Raw genomic sequence first — 17,395 nt, 5'->3', positions numbered from 1 at the left:
ATGATCCCTTCTGGGATGCACCAATGCTCTCCAAAGGCATCTATCTAATAAGCAAGATATCAAGCAGTCCCTTTGGGAGGTGTTACATTTTAGTTGTAGGTCAGCAGCACTTTGTGTGATCTATCTTTCCCAGTGAACAAAATAAATAGAGTAAACCCTTTCCCTCAGGATTCAAATCCCTGCCCAAGTGACTATAAGTTTAGATGATAATTCTATGAACCAAAAATGGTTACTCAGAAAAATAACGTAGCTTTAAATTCTATCATTGAAGCAAGAGGTGGAATGGGGAATAACAAGCCCACCCCACAGGGCCCAGGCTTAGAAGGAGATAGGGGCCATGCATGGGTGATACAAGGCCTTCCTATGAAAACCTTGCTATTCAAGTGTGGTTCTTGGACCGGCAGCATCAGCATCACATGAAAGTTTATCAGAAATGGAGACTGATTCTCACGGCAGACTGACCAAATCAGAATCTGCATTTTAACAAGATTCCCCAGTGATTCGTATACACAATGAAGCTTGAGAAGTACAGACAAAAAAGTATACCAAAGGAAATCTCACCCCTGGTAGTCCAAATGACCAAATTCTACCAGTAATACCAGTATTCTTTCTATTTATTACAGTTTTGGTCTTCTTGGAGTCTTTTGTAAAAATGAAAATCTCTCTGATTTTGAAACAGACCGAAAGTGATGAAAAGGCATGCTATATGGAGTCAGATATATCTGGGGTGGCATCCCAGCTCTAAATCAAAGGAATGAGTTTTGGCACATTGCTGAGATTCACTGAGACTCAGTTTGCCTCACTCCAAAATAAGGAAAATAAGCTAATTTTGTCAAATCTAAAATAGTGGGGCTAGGACAAAAAAAAAAAAAAAGTAGTGGATGCTAAAGTTCACTGTATTTATTTTTATAGAATACAATTATTGTTGCTTCTATTATTATCAAGAATAATTATATTTTTCACTCATTCATGCAATCAGTCCAACAGCTGTATAATGAGAACCTACTCTGTACCACATCCTGCCCTATGTGCTAGGGATAAAGATGTGAAGAAAATAGCTGTTCATGCTTTCAAAGAGTTCTCATGCCTGTAGTGAAGAAGACAAGATATTATTTAATCATCAGTGTCCTAAAAGAGGGAAAAAGCAATGTTAGAACTCAGATCTCTCAGAATTTAGGTCACAGAATCATGAATTCTCACCATCATAAATTCGAAGGACATGTGTGTTTTGATGAAAAGCATAGTAAGTCTATAGCCAGACAGGCTGGTTGGAATACTGATTGTACCTCTTCACCCCATAAGCAAAAACCCTAAATCTTTCTAAGACTTAATGTTCTTATTTGTAGTAACATCTATATGACCGAACTTAACTGAGCATAAAAGATGTGAAAAGGCTAAGTAAACTAAGTTTTTGGTCATTCATTCAAACATTCAAATGCCTATTCTGTCAAGGATACTGTAGTCTCCCTGGGAATATAAGGATGAAAAAGATTCCATTGCTGTCCTCAAGGAGCTTTCAGTCAATTACAAAGTTTTAATAAAATGCTCAAGGGAGAAAGCCTAAGGTATGTGTGATGGAATAAGAGAAGAACAATACCTTATTTGGAGGGGCTTGGATGGGGAGGCTCAGAAGAGCCAACTTGGAAAAATGTACTGCCTAAATTAAAATGTTTTCAATATTTGGTATCAAGAATAAAGAAAATTTGCAAGAGAAGAAAAAGAAGAAATGTATTGAGCAAGAAGGAGTATTTTGAGTTAACAATGTCCAATAAGGCAAAATGAACACTAATAATAATAAATTGCTAATGTTTATTGAACACTTTTATTGAACACTTATTAAGGGCCAGGCATACTGTTAAATGCTTTATATACTTTGACACATCAATTCTACCTGTATTGGTTTACTGTTGTGGTCGTGCCTGGAAATTTATGATACTCTCCCATCTTTTGACTCCTTCTGCTATCTTCCAACCACGAAATACTAGATTTGTCTGCCAAGTTTCAAGATAAACACTATTGGTCCTAATTTAACTTGCTTCCCTCCTGCCTTTCCCATAAGTACTTTTTGACGCCCACCCCACCTCCAGCTCTATCGATATGGATTCCATATTTAGATGTACTATTCATTTTTCTCATATTTAAAAATGGTCCAAGAAATGTGTCTTTCAGTGCAGTAATTCCTGTTTTAAAACCCCTAGTTGAGCCAAGAACTCTATTTCCTCTTTAGAGAGATTCTTATGCAGATAAGAGTTTAGACTTAAGCAACACAGAGACATTTATAAAATCTAAGAGCTCTAGGGCACACCAGAGCCTTACATTGCTACCCCAGCTCCAACAGTATGGATGGAGGTACAAGAGATGATTAGATTTCAATTCAAACAATTTTTATATAAACTGTGGTTCATGGGCCCACAGGAAAAAACATCCCTGGATGTAACAATAGAAAATGTTGCTGTCAATTTCATTCAAAGGGAAAAAGGCTCCAAATTGTCCCTCTCTATACATCCTTAAAATACATGATAAAATGTGTGGTTTCAGTGTCTTCACAAATAAATGAAGATGTGATTTCAGGGAAATTTATTTCTAAGTTCTTTTTCTTTTTTTGAATAAAGTTCTTAACTAGGTCATTCTGGCTGCTTGACTTTCAACTAGCTTCAAAAAAATACTTCTTTGATTTTGAAAATTGGGCAATGAATATTTTATCAGAACAATTGAATTAGGATGTATCCATGTGATCCAGAACTGCTACTAACCTCAGAACGAGAGATGATCAAAAGTCTTGTGCCTCTCATCAAAATGTAAGATCTGGATATAAGTCTTTTGAGTTGTAAGTCCTCTAATCATACACCTTGCTATTTCATGTCTTCCTGTTTTTGCTCATGTCCTCTCACCTACTTCAAACCTCACCCTCCTCTTCTTCACCTGACTTAAATAGTCTTCAAAAGTCAGTTCAAGTGGCACATCCTCTAGGAAGCCATTCTTGATTCCCACCTCTATCCACATTCTACAAGACTAAGTTAAGAATCCATATTCTTCCCATAATCCTTGCGTTGACTTCTGTCACAGCACAAATGGTCCTATATTATTACTGTTTGAAAGACAATGTGCTAACCATGAGAAGATGAGGGAACAGAATATCCATGAATTATGTGAAGATCAACAACTTTCACATTAGGAATCAAATTAGTAGAAAAGATACCCACACTAACTTATCAGGGTAACTTATATACTCATTTCAAACATAATTCAATATTAAAACTCATAGCCAAGTTCTCTAGCTCATTAATAAATAAAATAATTAGATTGGCAAAATTCCTGATGTCAATGAGAAATAACTTTCAATATGTAAAGTATTGGTAATGGCTAAGGCCAGTCTGCATCTCAAGATCTTTTCTCTGTCTTTTTTCTTATCTATTCTATACCCTAGGGGGTACCAGTATGAAATACAGCCCCAACAGTGTTCTTTGGCCTGCCAAAGGGCCTGAATCCCAGACTGAAATGCTTGGACTCTGCTTATAGGTAGATATGACCCAAACAATGCCATTTTTAAAGATTCTGGGAGAAACAAGATCTACATAAGATATATACCCAACCTGTTCCTAACAATTTAGCAGTTCATGAAATATAAACTTCATATTTGAGTTTGTGTCTATTTTTATGAGAAAAAGTAAAACAGTTAAATAAGGCCAAATTCTTCACTTAAAGAATGATAAATCCTAGATTTCCATTATTCATGCCTCAGGCAGATCCAGAGTGCTCTGCTTTGTCCTGATATATAAAAAGGAAACCAAAAATTACCAGTAATTTCACTGGGGGACTAAGGAAAAGTAATTGTGAGAAATACCTCAGGCAGCCCAGTGAATCATTATTGCACACAACTGACTAAAGCTTGAAATTTAGGGTACTTATTTTAATTGAACACCTGAAATGTTGTATTTATACAAAGAAAAAGTGGGAAAGAAATGAATTAATCCCAGCTCTAGCAAAACCACATATCTTTGTGGAAGATCCTCATCTGCAGGGCTCTGTCTTCTATAGCTGAGGCAGCCAATGTCTCAAAGTCTGAAAGTTTACAATATACACTACTGTTTATAGATAGCCAGGTCAGAAAGCTTTGAGGGCCTAAATTAGTCACTGAAGCGGAGGGGTGGGGCTCTCAACACTATTTTTATTTTATTTTATTTTTTTAAATTTTATTTTATTTTTAAACTTTACATAATTGTATTAGTTTTGCCAAATATCAAAATGAATCCATCACAGGTATACATGTGCTCCCCATCCTGAACCCTCCTCCCACCTCCCTCCCCATACCATCCCTCTGGGTCGTCCCAGTGCATTAGCCCCAAGCATCCAGTATAGTGCATTGAACCTGGACTGGCATCTAACGAGATGTCAACACTATTTTTAGAAAGGAACAGAATTAACACTCTATGCCTGGGGTTGGAGTAGAGTTTGGTTTCCAGGGAGGTGTCAGACCTGGTGAGAAACGAAGATCTGATCTCAGGAGAAGTAAAAGAGGCAACAGGTAAACAACTAATCTTCAGAGTCTGCCTTATCCTTAGCTAATTAAACTCAAGCATGGTATATGTGTCTGAGAATGGGGAAGTAGGGTCAAGTAGAAATTCCCTCATTGTATAGGACCGTTTTAAGGCCCTGAAAGGGGCCCAGGTAATGTGGTTAAAGAATGTCAGCAAGTAAAACAAATTTAAGATTAATCACTGCACATGAAAACTTCTAAAATATTAAGATTTACACATGAAAACCCTTGATAGAAAATTTCCCAAATTTCATTAGCAACAATAAACCACAACATTAAACTACATTTTTAAAGAACCATCAATAACAACAACAACAGCAGCAACAAAATAGAACAACCATTTTAGAGGAAAGACTAAATAAGCTTTCTATTCACTTTTTTAAGAAAATGATACTATAGAATCATAGGCATATAATGAGAGTGTCAGAGTGTACAGCCAAAAATAAGGGGAAAATTTATTACAGAAATAGGTTAGAAAGCTAAGTAATAAAAACATTATGGCATTTAAAAATATTCTGTAATATCTGTAACATTTTTAAATAATTTAATAATTTATCAGCTTTAAAATTTATGTGATGTTTTATTATTCTAAGTCAATTCTAGCTTTCATATCTATATTTGTATTTGTAATGTCAAGAAGAAACAGTTAGAACTAGACATGGAACAATGGACAGGTTCAAAATCGGGAAAGAAGTACAACAAGGCTGTGTATTGTCACCTTGCTTATTTAATGTATATGCAGAGAACATCATGTGAAATGCCAAGCTGCATGAAGCATAAGCTGTAATCAAGATTGCTGAGAGAAAGATCACCTTCAGATATGTAGATGATACCACTCTAATGGCAAAAAATGAAGGACTAAAGAGCCTCTTGAGAGTGAAAGAGAAGAGAGAAAAAGCTGGCTTCAAATTCAACATTCAGAAAACTAAGACCATGGCATCTGGTCCCATCACTTCATGGCAAATAGATTGGGGAAAAGTGGAAACAGTGACAGATTTTATTTTCTTGGGTTCCAAAGTTACTGCGGATGGTGACTATAGTCTCAAAATTAAAAGGCGCTTGCTCCTTGGAAGAAAAGCTATGACAAAGCTAGACAACATATTGGAAAACAGAAACATCACTTTTGCTAACAAGGTCCATATAGTCAAAGTTACAGTGTTTTTGTAGTCATGGACAGATGTGATTGTTGGACCATAAAGAAGGTTGAGCATTGCAAAATTGTGGTGCAGGAGAAGATTTTTGAGAGTCCCTTGGACAGCAAGGAGATCAATCAGTCAATCCTAAAGGTAATCAACCCTGAATATTCATTGGAAAAATTGACACTGAAGCTCCAATACTTTGGCCATCTCATGTGAAGAGCTGACTCATTGGAAAAGATCCTGATGCTGGGAAAGACCAAGGACAGAGTAGCAGGGGGTAATAGACGATGTGATAGTTGGATGGCATCACTGACTCAATGGGCATGAGTTTGAGCAAACTCCAAGAGATTGTGAAGGACAGGGTAGCGTGGCAAGCTGCAGTCCATGGGGTTGCAAAGAGTCTGACACTATTTAGTGACTGAACAACAATAATAATGTTATATTGTCATAAGCAATCCATCAAACTGAATAAGAATGAGGTCCCACAAACTTGGATATATCCCTGCTCACATGCATTCATCACTTGCAATGTCATATTTGCCACTGCCTAGCCCAGACTGAGAGGGTCATGGCAACCCACTCCAGTATTCTTGCCTGGAGAATCCCACGGACAGAGGAGCTATGGGCTACGGTCCATAGGGCTGCAAACAGTTGGACACAACTAAAGCAACTTGGCATGCAGCATGCAGCCCAACCCAGCTAGAATCCTTCTCATCCCTTCTGCACCAAACCAGAGACTAGAGGATAGCAGCATCCACAGAGCAGCCTGGTATAGTGCAAAGGGTGCAGGGTTTCTGTCAAATGGAATTGAGCTGGAATCCAGCTTCTTTCACTACTACTAGCTCATCTTTTCCTTATCTTTGAAAAAAGTAGGGCTCTATGACCCTTGGCAAATTCTTTAACCCCAGCGAGCTGGTTTCCTTCCCCCAAGAGAATAAGGGACAGATGAGTTACCATTTGCAAAAGAAGCATTTGATAAACTGCAAATTGTTAGACATAGAAGTATTAGGAGCAAATAATTTGGCTAAAGCCACAAGTGGTAGAATTCATATTTGGAGTCCAGATCTTTCTGGACCAAGGCACATACCTGTTCCTATTATAACTTGATACCTCTTAAAAATAATCACACCATGCCTGTGCCACACTCATGTTGATAGACAGGATGTATTTTATTCATGAAGTCACAATGTAACCTTTATATTTCTTTTATTCCCCTCAATCAAACAGTCTTGCTACCATTCCTGAAGGGCACAGTCTTACACCTCAGCTCATGTGTTGACATCATATGGGAAATAAATGGATTACCCAGAACTGCTCGTTTCAAGTGCACCAAGCTTTAGATAGTACTTAGAGGGCTATTTTTAACATCTATATCTTTCAGAAATATATACTGATCTGTTCATGGAATAAATTAAACAATATGGGATTTGTTTCAAAATAAGACAGTGGGAGAGGGGTTAGGAGGAAGTCGGTAGTGATAAAAATGAAAAATGATTGGCCATGAACTGATCATTGTTGAACCTGGATTATGAGAACATGAGGGCCATTACACTATTTATGTTTGCTTTTCTATAAAGCAGAAATTTTCTAGAGTCAAAGTGGAAAAGAGTTACTGAATACCACCCTAGATGCATATGGGCTTTACTTCAGCCCATTCTCACTTTGCATCTTAGCATTTATTGCTTGCTCCATTTATTTTCACTTTTTGAGGTAACTGTAAAAGCCAAATATCATTTTGGTGTGGCAACATTAATAAGAAGAACAATAGTCTCCATTTTATTAAGTACTTGTTCTGTGCCTGTCCGAGTACAAAGTAATTTGCTTTCACTGTCTCACTTGATCTTTGCTAGAATTTTATGAGGTAAGCATTAGTAATTATGGATAAAAAAAACAACAAGGTTCAAGGCGATTAAGTAACCCAAAGTCAACATTAAGTTATGTGTTCCAATCTTGTACCTTAACTACTATGTTACCTGATTCCCAGTCTCTGCTTTATATTCTAAGAGGATATCAAGCTACAGTAGGCTATTACCTAACTGAAGGAGGAATAGCTCTGCAAAAGTGAAGGAAACAGCCTTAAGTTCTCTCTGATATCAGATGCCAAATCTGAAGAAAACGCATTGCATGTTTTATACATGCTGTGTTGTGCAAGGCCAGAAGGATTCACATCTTTTATGAGCTTAAATCCAAAATAAGAGAATACAAATGTCGACAGATGTAATGAAGCATTTATTTTTTGACATAAGAAGAAAGAGAATATAAGAACAATAAAACAAGCAGCAGGGAAAAGAAAGAAAAAGCACTGACTGAACACTGACTGTAGTCAGCACTTGACATATGCAGTGTAATACCGTTTACAACTCCAAGTCTTCCAGACAGAGGTGGACCTCATTAAGGAATACATGGATGTTTGGTTCTGCTGAGCACCTTACAGGTGGACCTGAGAAGGAATGAGGGCTAGGACTTGGAAAGAGCTGAATGTTCTGCAAAACAGAGGGAGCTTTTGGAATTTGAAAAGGAAGCATAATCTTAGAGGGACTGGGGAGGTACCAGCAGAGGATGAAAAACCATAAGAGACAATGTGGACAGAAGGGGAAAAAGTCTGTGGTGGCAGACTATCTAATGGACTATATTTTGTTACTGACTTTATCACCACATAAAAACTTTGAGCAACTTGCCTATGAACCTCACAGCATAAGTAAATGAATTCACAGATTTATGTTTGAGTAAAGGGGGAAACATTCAATTTTGAGCTAGCCATATGACTACAAAGCTAGATAGTCCCCCCAAATTCCAGGTGAATAAGTTTGACTTCTGATATACCATTTTCAAACAAAGCAGTAAAATAATTTTTAGTTGTCCCAGAATACTGAAAACCTAGCATGTCCTTCTCATTGAATTGGGTCAGCTGAAGAGACTCATCTGGTTTACTTTAGGCAGGAAGGAGTTGTGTCATTTCTCATCCACAGCCTTACGAAACTGCTTTGTGTTGAGATCATTTCCTCCACCTAGGTATATACATACTAACATAGGTTTTTTTGTTTGTTTGTTTGTTTTGTCTTAACCAAACTTCCAAGTCATTCTGGTCAAAGAGATTTTTATAAGATACCGCTGCACAGTTCTTTATAAGCTGCCACAGGGCTGATGTATGTATTTGATAAATTACCTAGAGAGTTGAATTCTAGATCAGACATCCCAGACTACAAGAACTCAGAGTCCATTACAATTAAAACCTTATCTCTTACAGTCACCTTTCCAATAGCATTCTCTAACAGTTATAGAGTTTCTTTACATTTAGACAGAGGTGGCCTAACTTTTCCTTTAAAGAACCTGATGATAAATATTTCAACTTTGTGAGTTGTTGTCTCTGTTGGCGGGCTACAGTCCATGGGGTGGCAAAGAGTCAGACATGACTGAGTAACTAACACTTTCACTTTAGTCTCTGTCACAACTATTCACCCATGCCATAGTAGTACAAAATCAACCACAGACAATTTGTAAACAAACAGTATTGTTGTATTCCAATAAAACTTTATTTACAAAAATAAGTAGTGGGCTGGATTTCGCCCACAGGCCCTAGTTAGCCAACCCCTGACATAGGTTAGTAGAAAACTGCCTCATGCCTTCCTTTGGTAGTTTCATTCCCTCATTTGTCTTTAATGACATTCTTCAGAGTGTTATAGGCCTCAGCTCCAATACCCATGACTTTCTTGAATTTAGTGCATTAATAAGGAGCACTGTGAATTGCCATATTTTGCCACTGTTAGAGCTACTATGATTTATACTAAATGCAAGAACATGCAGATGACATCTGAATTCCCATCCAGGTCAGCAATGTAGCAGTGTAGTAAAACTCCCTTTTGAGTATATCCAGCCTTATAAACAATAAAAGATATTCCTATTGCATATCTGTACCAATCTAGATTTAAACTTGGTATCATTCTTTTTTTCACCTATTCCACAACACTCTATGTTTTTCTGATATGCTCTGCAGTCTTGGAGATACCTATTTCCATTGAGCAGTTCTTTTGTCCCTGACATCCAAGAGAATCACACAGACCTGTTGAGCCTGAAAGCCCTGACGAGACTTTTCCAGTATAAAGATACACCTTAATAGGTGTGGTTCCATTAGAGGCAAATGATCTTAAGAATGGACTTAGTTCTGGCCTAGATTCCTAGAACCCAGGATGAAGTAGAGGGTGCTATAGATAATAATGGGTAATGTAATCTTTTCAACTAAATAATTTTAAGAACATGTAGGTCTAATATTTTATTAAAACTGTCTATGGCCCAATAAAAACATACTCTCTATATCTCCCAATAAGCTGCAGGTTCATATGTAAATGGAGTTTTGGGGAACTTACCTTAGTTCAGGTTCTTAGCATTTCTTGCATTAATGCCTTATATTGACTTCCCTGTCAGTAAGTCCCTTAGACCACAGGAGATCAAACCAGTCAATACTAAAGGAAATCAGTCCTGAATATTCATTGGAAGGACTAATGCCAAAGATGAAGCTCCAATACTTTGGCCACCTGATGTGAAGAACAGACTCATTGGAAAAGACCCTGATGCTGGGAAAGATTGAAGGCAGGAAGAGAAGAAGATGACAGAAGATGAGATGGTTGAAAGGTACCACTGACTCAATGGACGTGAGTTTGAGCAAGCTCCAGGATTTGGTGATGGACAGGGAAGCCTGGCGTGCTGCAGCCCATGGGGTTTCAAATAGTTGGACATGACTGAGCAACTGAACTGATCTGATCTACCTGTTACTAGCTTTCTCTCTCTGATTTATTTTTCCTTTCTATATCAGGGAGAATAAAGTGTTGCACTCAGTGTAGCAGCAAATTTGGAAAACTCAGCAGTGGCCACAGGACTGGAAAAGGTCAGTTTTCATACCAATCCCAAACAAGGGCAATGCCAAAGAATGTTCAAACTACTGCACAATTGCATTCATTTCATATGCTAGCGAGTTGATGCTCAAAATCCTTCAAGCTAGGCTTCAACAATACATGAACCAAGAACTTGCAAATGTACAAGCTGGATTTAGAAAAGGCAGATGAACCAGAGATTAAATTGTCAACATCCACTGGATTACAAAAAAGGCAAGAGAATTCCAGAAATACATCTACTTGTGCTTTATTGTCTATGCCAAAGTCTTTGACTATGTGGATCACAACAAACTGTGGAAAATTCTTAAAGAGATAGGAATACCAGACCACCTAACCTGTCTCTTGTAAAACCTGTATGCAGGACAAGAAGCAACAATTAGAACCAGCAAGGAAATCAAAGCAGTCAATCCTAAAGGAAATCAATCCTGAATATTCATTGGAAGGACTAATGATGAAGCTGAAGCTCCAATATTTTTGGTCACCTGATGCAAAGAGCCAACTCATTGGAAAAGACCCTGATGCTGGGAAAGATTGAGGACAGGAGGAGAAGGGAGAGACAGAGGTTGAAATGATTGAAATGGTTGGACTGCATCAATGGACATGAGTTTGAGCAAATTCTGGGAGATAGTGAAAGACAGGGAGAGCCTGGTATGCTGCACTTCATGGTGTCACAAAGATTCAAACACAACTTAGCAACTGAAGAACAACATATTTAGTCTGTTGCTGCTGGACATTGGGTATTTTTCAGCTTGAGGCCATAATAAATAGTGCAGCTATGAGCATATCTTTTGGTCCACATAAAAATACATTTTTGTTGAGTATATTCTGGGAACGTAATTTCTGGGTCACAAGGTATGCACATATTCAGCTTTAGAATTCATTGTCAAAGAGTTTTCCAAAGTAATTGCATCAACATAGAACTTCTTTAATTCATGAAGTATGTTAAGCTTATAGAAAATCTCTATGTAAATACAAAGTTCTGTTATTAACTCAATGCCTCATTTGCACAAGATCATCTTGTTCCATGGCAATTAAAAATAACATCTTTGATTAGATGAAATCAAATATCTACTGGGATTTGCATTTATAATCTAGATGTGTCACACTCTTTTCTCTAATCAAAATTAGATTCTGACATGCTTTCAAATGTGTCAGTGAAAGACAAACATTGGTACGCTGTTTCTAAAAGTATATTTGGTCATACATGTTTGGTGTCATGTCAACACTTTCTTTAGAAATGGCCACGTTTGTCAAGTGATTGAAAATGACATGCAAATTCAATATTTTCTACATCCCCAGTGTACATTTTTCAGTATTCAATTTTTAAAAAATATCTTATCCATTAATCCTTCGAATTTATGTCCTTATGAGGGTCCATGGAGTAAATGGTTCACTTCTTTGGATTAATTATTTTAAACTTTAAATTTGTTATTATACTAATAATATCCAGTGTATAAAAAATGAGTGGAAAAAGAGAAAAAGTATATAGCATAGAGAAGATAAAAATCACTGGTATTCCTACATTTCTTAAAAATTGCTAAAACTTCAGTATATGTTCCTCCAGATTGTTCCTATATGTTCCCATAGATATGTATGTATTAAAAAAATCATATTATACATATATATTACCTGGTTTTAATTTTTATATTCTATAAATCTCTCCATATCAGTGTACATAAATTTTAATGGTCAAACAAAATTGCATAGCATATTAACAAGTATTTATCACTTCAATCAAAAGATCAATTCTAATTCTTTCACAAATATTATGAAAGCACAAAATGCCCACAGCATTTGGTTAGGTACTGGCAGCATGTCTTTGGGAAGAATATCACTTTAAAGACAAGTTGATCTGAATTTGAATCCTGGACCAACCATTATGTAGCTGTGTTATCTGGAACCAGTTACTTGATATATCTAAGCTTAAGTTTACTCATCAATAAATAGAATGAAAAATGTCCTTCAGATATTTGTCAAGAGAATTGGATGGGATAACGTATAAGAAAATACTTGACATGGTGACTGACACATAAGAAGTATTCACTAAATTTGCTTGAATCTGAATCTGTGGGAAGCACAACTATTAAAAGAACTTTCCACTATCATTCAGAACTCATAATCTGACAGCAGACTGGGGTAGTTACACAAATAAGTAAGAGGAAGAAATCCATTTTCATTGATAAAATGCCTACTATGTGTCCCAGCCATGCTGTATACTTTCATTTCTACTGTAGAAGGCATTACTTCATAGGAAGAATGAAATTATCCCTGGAGCAAGATACTCCCATCCCTGTATGAGACACTTCGAAGAAGCTTTTTCTTATAGAGAATCCTGGAAAGATTGTTGAGTCAGTAGTTAAAAGATCTTGCTCAGGATCTGATACGCCACTCTGGGCTCCTGAAGCCCTCTAATCATAGATTTCTGTCTAACATAACAGTTTTTTTTTCCTAACATAACGCCTTTTTCAGTGGAGCAGCACAAGAACAAGACTCAACTACAAAAGACCCAGAAGTGGCTGAATTAAGTTTAAAGGTAGCTAATACATATTTACTGAGCAGGTGTTCTTTCTCAGGTTTCTAACTGGGCCTGAGAGATAGAATAAACCTACTTTTACTCTCAAAAACTTCATAGTTTAGTGGAAAAAGTAGGATTATACACAAACATTACATTGTAATATGAATAATACAATAATGGAGTTGTTGTGGGCTGAAAGTGGGAACGCTATTTCAAGCAAAATGACATCATGTGCAGAAACATGGGGCATATCCAAATAGGTGATTCTTGGGGGTTTATGGAAATATGCAGAAATTCTATTTGGAGCAAAATCAAATAGCCTAAATGTCTCTCTCATATACATATATACGCCTATATACAAATTCATGTATGTATATATATGCATGTATATGTGTATATGTATGTGTATTAATATATGTATATATAACAAGAAAAGTTAACTTATTTGAGAATATATTGAAGTCTACAAAGTCATACTTCTTATGAGCAAGACTGTGTACATTGGAATGTGGTTAATGGTATAATTTATTTTATACAACATTAAAGACATATAGAAAGCCTTCCTAAGAGATCAACACAAAGAAATAGAGGAAAACAATAGAACAGGAAGGATTAGAGATCTCTTCATGAAAATTAGAAATACTAAGGGAACATTTCGTGCAAAGATGGGCAAAATAAAGGACAGAAATGGTATGGACCTAACAGAAACAGAAGATATTAAGAAGAGGTAGCAAGAATACACAGAAGAAGTATAAGAAAAATTTCTTCATGTCCCAGATAACCATGATGGTGTCATCACTCACCTAGAGCCAGACTTCCTGGAGTGTGAAGTCAAGAGGGCCTTATGAAGTATCACTACAAATAAAGCTAGTGGAGTTGATGGAATTCCAGTTGAGCTATTTCAAATCCTAAAAGATGATGCTATGAAAGTACTGCACTCAATATGCCAGAAAATTGGGAAAACTCAGCAGTGGGCACAGGACTGAAAAAGATCAGTTTTCATTCCAATCCCAAAGAAAGTCAATGCCAAAGAATGTTCAAACTATCACACAATTGCACTCACCTCACACACTAGCAAATACTCAAAATTCTCCAATCTAGGCTTCAACAGTATGTGAAACAAGAACTTGCCCATGTTCAAGGTGGATTTAGAAAAGGCAGAAGAACCAGAGATAAAATTGCCATCATCTGTTGGATAATAGAAAAAGCAAGAGAGTTCCAGAAAAACATATATTTCTGCTTCATTGACTACACTAAAGCCTTTCACTGTGTGGATTACAACAAACTGTGGAAAACTCATAAAGAGATGAGAATCCCAGGCCATCTTACTGGCCGCCTGAGAAATTTGTATGCAGGTCAGGAAGCAAAAGTTAGAACTGGACATTGAACAATGGACTGGTTCCAAATTGGAAAAGTGGTATGTCAAGGCTGTATACTGTCACCTTGCTCCCAGGCCAAAATACTGGAGTGGGTAGCCTTTCTTTTCTCCAAGGGATCTTTCCAACCCAAGGATTGAACCCAGGTCTCCCGCATTGCAGGCAGATTCTTTACCAGCAGATCCACAAGGGAAGCCCAAGAATACTAGAGTGGGTAGCCTATCCCTTCTCCAACGGATCTTACTGACCCAGGAATCAAACTGGGGTCTCCTGCATTGCAGGCAGATTCTTTACCAGCAGATCCACAAGGGAAGCCCAAGAATACTAGAGTGGGTAGCCTATCCCTTCTCCAACGGATCTTACTGACCCAGGAATCAAACTGGGGTCTCCTGCATTGCAGGCAGATTCTTAACCAACTGAGCTATTAAAGAAGCCCAACTTATATGCAGAGTACATCACGTGAAATGCTGGATGGATGAAGCACAGGCCACAGTCAATATTGCAGGGAGAAATATCAATAACATCAGATATGCAGATGATACCACCCTTATGGCAGAAACCAAAGAGGAACCTCTTGATGAAGAGCCTCTTAATGAAGGTGAAAGAGGAGAGTGAAAAAACTGGCTTGAAACTCAACATTAAAAAAAATGAAGATCATGGCATCCAGTCCCATCACTTCATGGCGAATAGATGGAGAAACAACGGAAACACGGACAGAGTTTATTTTCTTGGTCTCCAAAATCACTGCAGATGGTAACTGCAGCCATGAAACTAAAAGATGCTTTCTCCTTGGAAGAAAAGCTATGACAAACCTAGATCAGTTCAGTTGCTCAGTCGTGTCCGACTCTTTGCGACTTCATGGACTGCATGCACCATGCCAGGCTTCCCTGTCCATCACCAACTCCTGGAGCTTGCTCAAATTCATGCCCATCATGTTGGTGATGCCATCCAACCATCTCATCCTCTGTCATCCCTTCTCATCCCGCCTTCAATCTTTCCTAGCATCAGGATCTTTTCCAATGAGTCAGTTCTTTGCATCAGGTGGCCGAAACATTGGAGTTTCAGCTTCAGCATCAGCCTCTCCAATGAATATTCAAGACTGATTTCCTTAGGATTGACTGGATAGAACTCCTTGCAGCTCAAGAGATGCTCAGAGTCTTCTCCAACACCACAGTTTAAAAGCATCAATTCTTCAGTGCTCAGTGTTCTTTATAATCCAACTCTCATATCCATACATGATTACTAGAAAAACCAGTTTTGAGTAGATGGACCTTTGTTGGTAAATTAATGTCTCTACTTTTTAATATGCTGTCTAGGTTTGTTCTAGCTTTTCTTCCAAGGAGCAAGGATCTTTTAATTTCATGTCTGTAGTCACCATCTGCAGTGATTTTGGAGCCCAAAACAATAAAGTCTGTGACTGTTTCCATTGTTTCCCCATCTATTTGCCATGAAGTGATGGGACCAGATGCCATGATTTTAGTTTTCTGAATGTTGAGTTTTAAGCCAGTTTTTTCATTCTCCTCTTTCACCTTCATCAAGAGGGTTTTTAGTTCCTCTTTACTTTCTGCCATAAAGGTGGTGTCATCTGCATATCTGAGGTTATTGATATATCTCCCAGCAATCTTGATTCCAGCTTGTGCTTCATCCAGCCCATTTCCCATGATGTATTCTGCATATAAGTTAAATAAGCAGGGTGACAATATAAAGCCTTGAAGTATTCCTTTCCCGATATGGTTTTTCCAGTGGTCATGTATGGATGTGAGAGTCGGACTGTGAAGAAAGCTGAGCGCCAAAGAATTGATGCTTTTGAACTGTGGTGTTGGAGAAGACTCTTGAGAGTCCCTTGGACTACAAGGAGATCCAACCAGTCTATTCTAAAGGAGATCAGCCTTGGGTGTTCTTTGGAAGGAATGATGCTGAAGATGAAGCTCTAATACTTTGGCCACCTCATGTGAAGAGTTGACTCATTGGAAAAGACACTGATACTGGGAGGGATTGGGGGCAGGAGGAAAAGGGGACGACAGAGGATAAGACGGCTGAATGGCATCACCGACTCGATGGACATGAGTTTGAGCAAGTTCTGGGAGTTGGTGATGGCTAGGGAAGCCTGGCGTGTTGCAGTCCATGGGGTTCCAAAGAGTCGGACATGAGTGCGTGACTGAAGCGAAAGATGTATATGTAAAAAAAAAAATCTTTTAACACAATATTCTTCAAACGTCATTTTATCTTATCAGATTTTAAGTCTGAAACTCAGATTGTATCAATTCCCACTCTGTCAAGTAATACTTTTGATATTTCTCCCTTTTTGCCTAGGAAAATGTCTAGGTTTCAAAAACTCAGTCTACTAGGTCTGAAAGAGAAAATCAAGTACAATCACTTTATTTTGAAACCCCTGGAAGGAAAGCACTTGCTAAAAATCCCAGAGCAAATTGGAGTTGAGCTGGTCCTGGAATGCAAGCTGCCTGACATTCTGGCTTATATTCACAACTGATGTAATATCAGATATTCCTGCATCTCTATGCCCCTAAAAATGACTACACCAGAAGTCCGAAATTCATAAATAATCCCTACTCTGTTTCCAATTGACACAGCTAAGAATTCCTTTAAATATGCTCTAAAAGCATGGTTTTAAATAATCTTTATCATTTAGCATAATGTCTTAAGGTCAGGTCCAGAAGAAAACCTCAGATAAGAGATCTAAGTTTAGAAAATATCTATAAGATTAACACATGCGTATTATTCAGACCTGTCTCTTTTGCACATAACTGAAGCCCACTCCCAGTTTTCAAGATAAGAATATTCACTGGCTCTTAAAGTTAGGAAGAACAAGTTGAAGAACTAAATCAGAGACACAAACAATGCCCTCAGAACTCTCTCAGCTCTTTCAGATTCTGTCTCTACTCATGTGCTATCTCTGTATTACCCTCAGGCTCTCAGTC

The 17,395-nt window shown here is 37.6% G+C and overlaps 1 protein-coding gene across 6 annotated transcripts in view; it reads right to left on the bottom strand.

Moving 5' to 3' along the window:
* Window positions 1-17,395, bottom strand: part of BEND5 (BEN domain containing 5) — a 1,466,135-nt gene that overhangs the window by 981,613 nt on the left and 467,127 nt on the right. The window lies entirely within an intron of this gene.

Source organism: Bos taurus, chromosome 3 (genome assembly GCF_002263795.3).
Source record: "Bos taurus isolate L1 Dominette 01449 registration number 42190680 breed Hereford chromosome 3, ARS-UCD2.0, whole genome shotgun sequence".
NCBI classification, from domain to species: Eukaryota; Metazoa; Chordata; class Mammalia; order Artiodactyla; family Bovidae; genus Bos; species Bos taurus.
Note: the sequence above shows the minus strand (reverse complement) of the source record. Positions and strands in the feature narration are given on the sequence as shown.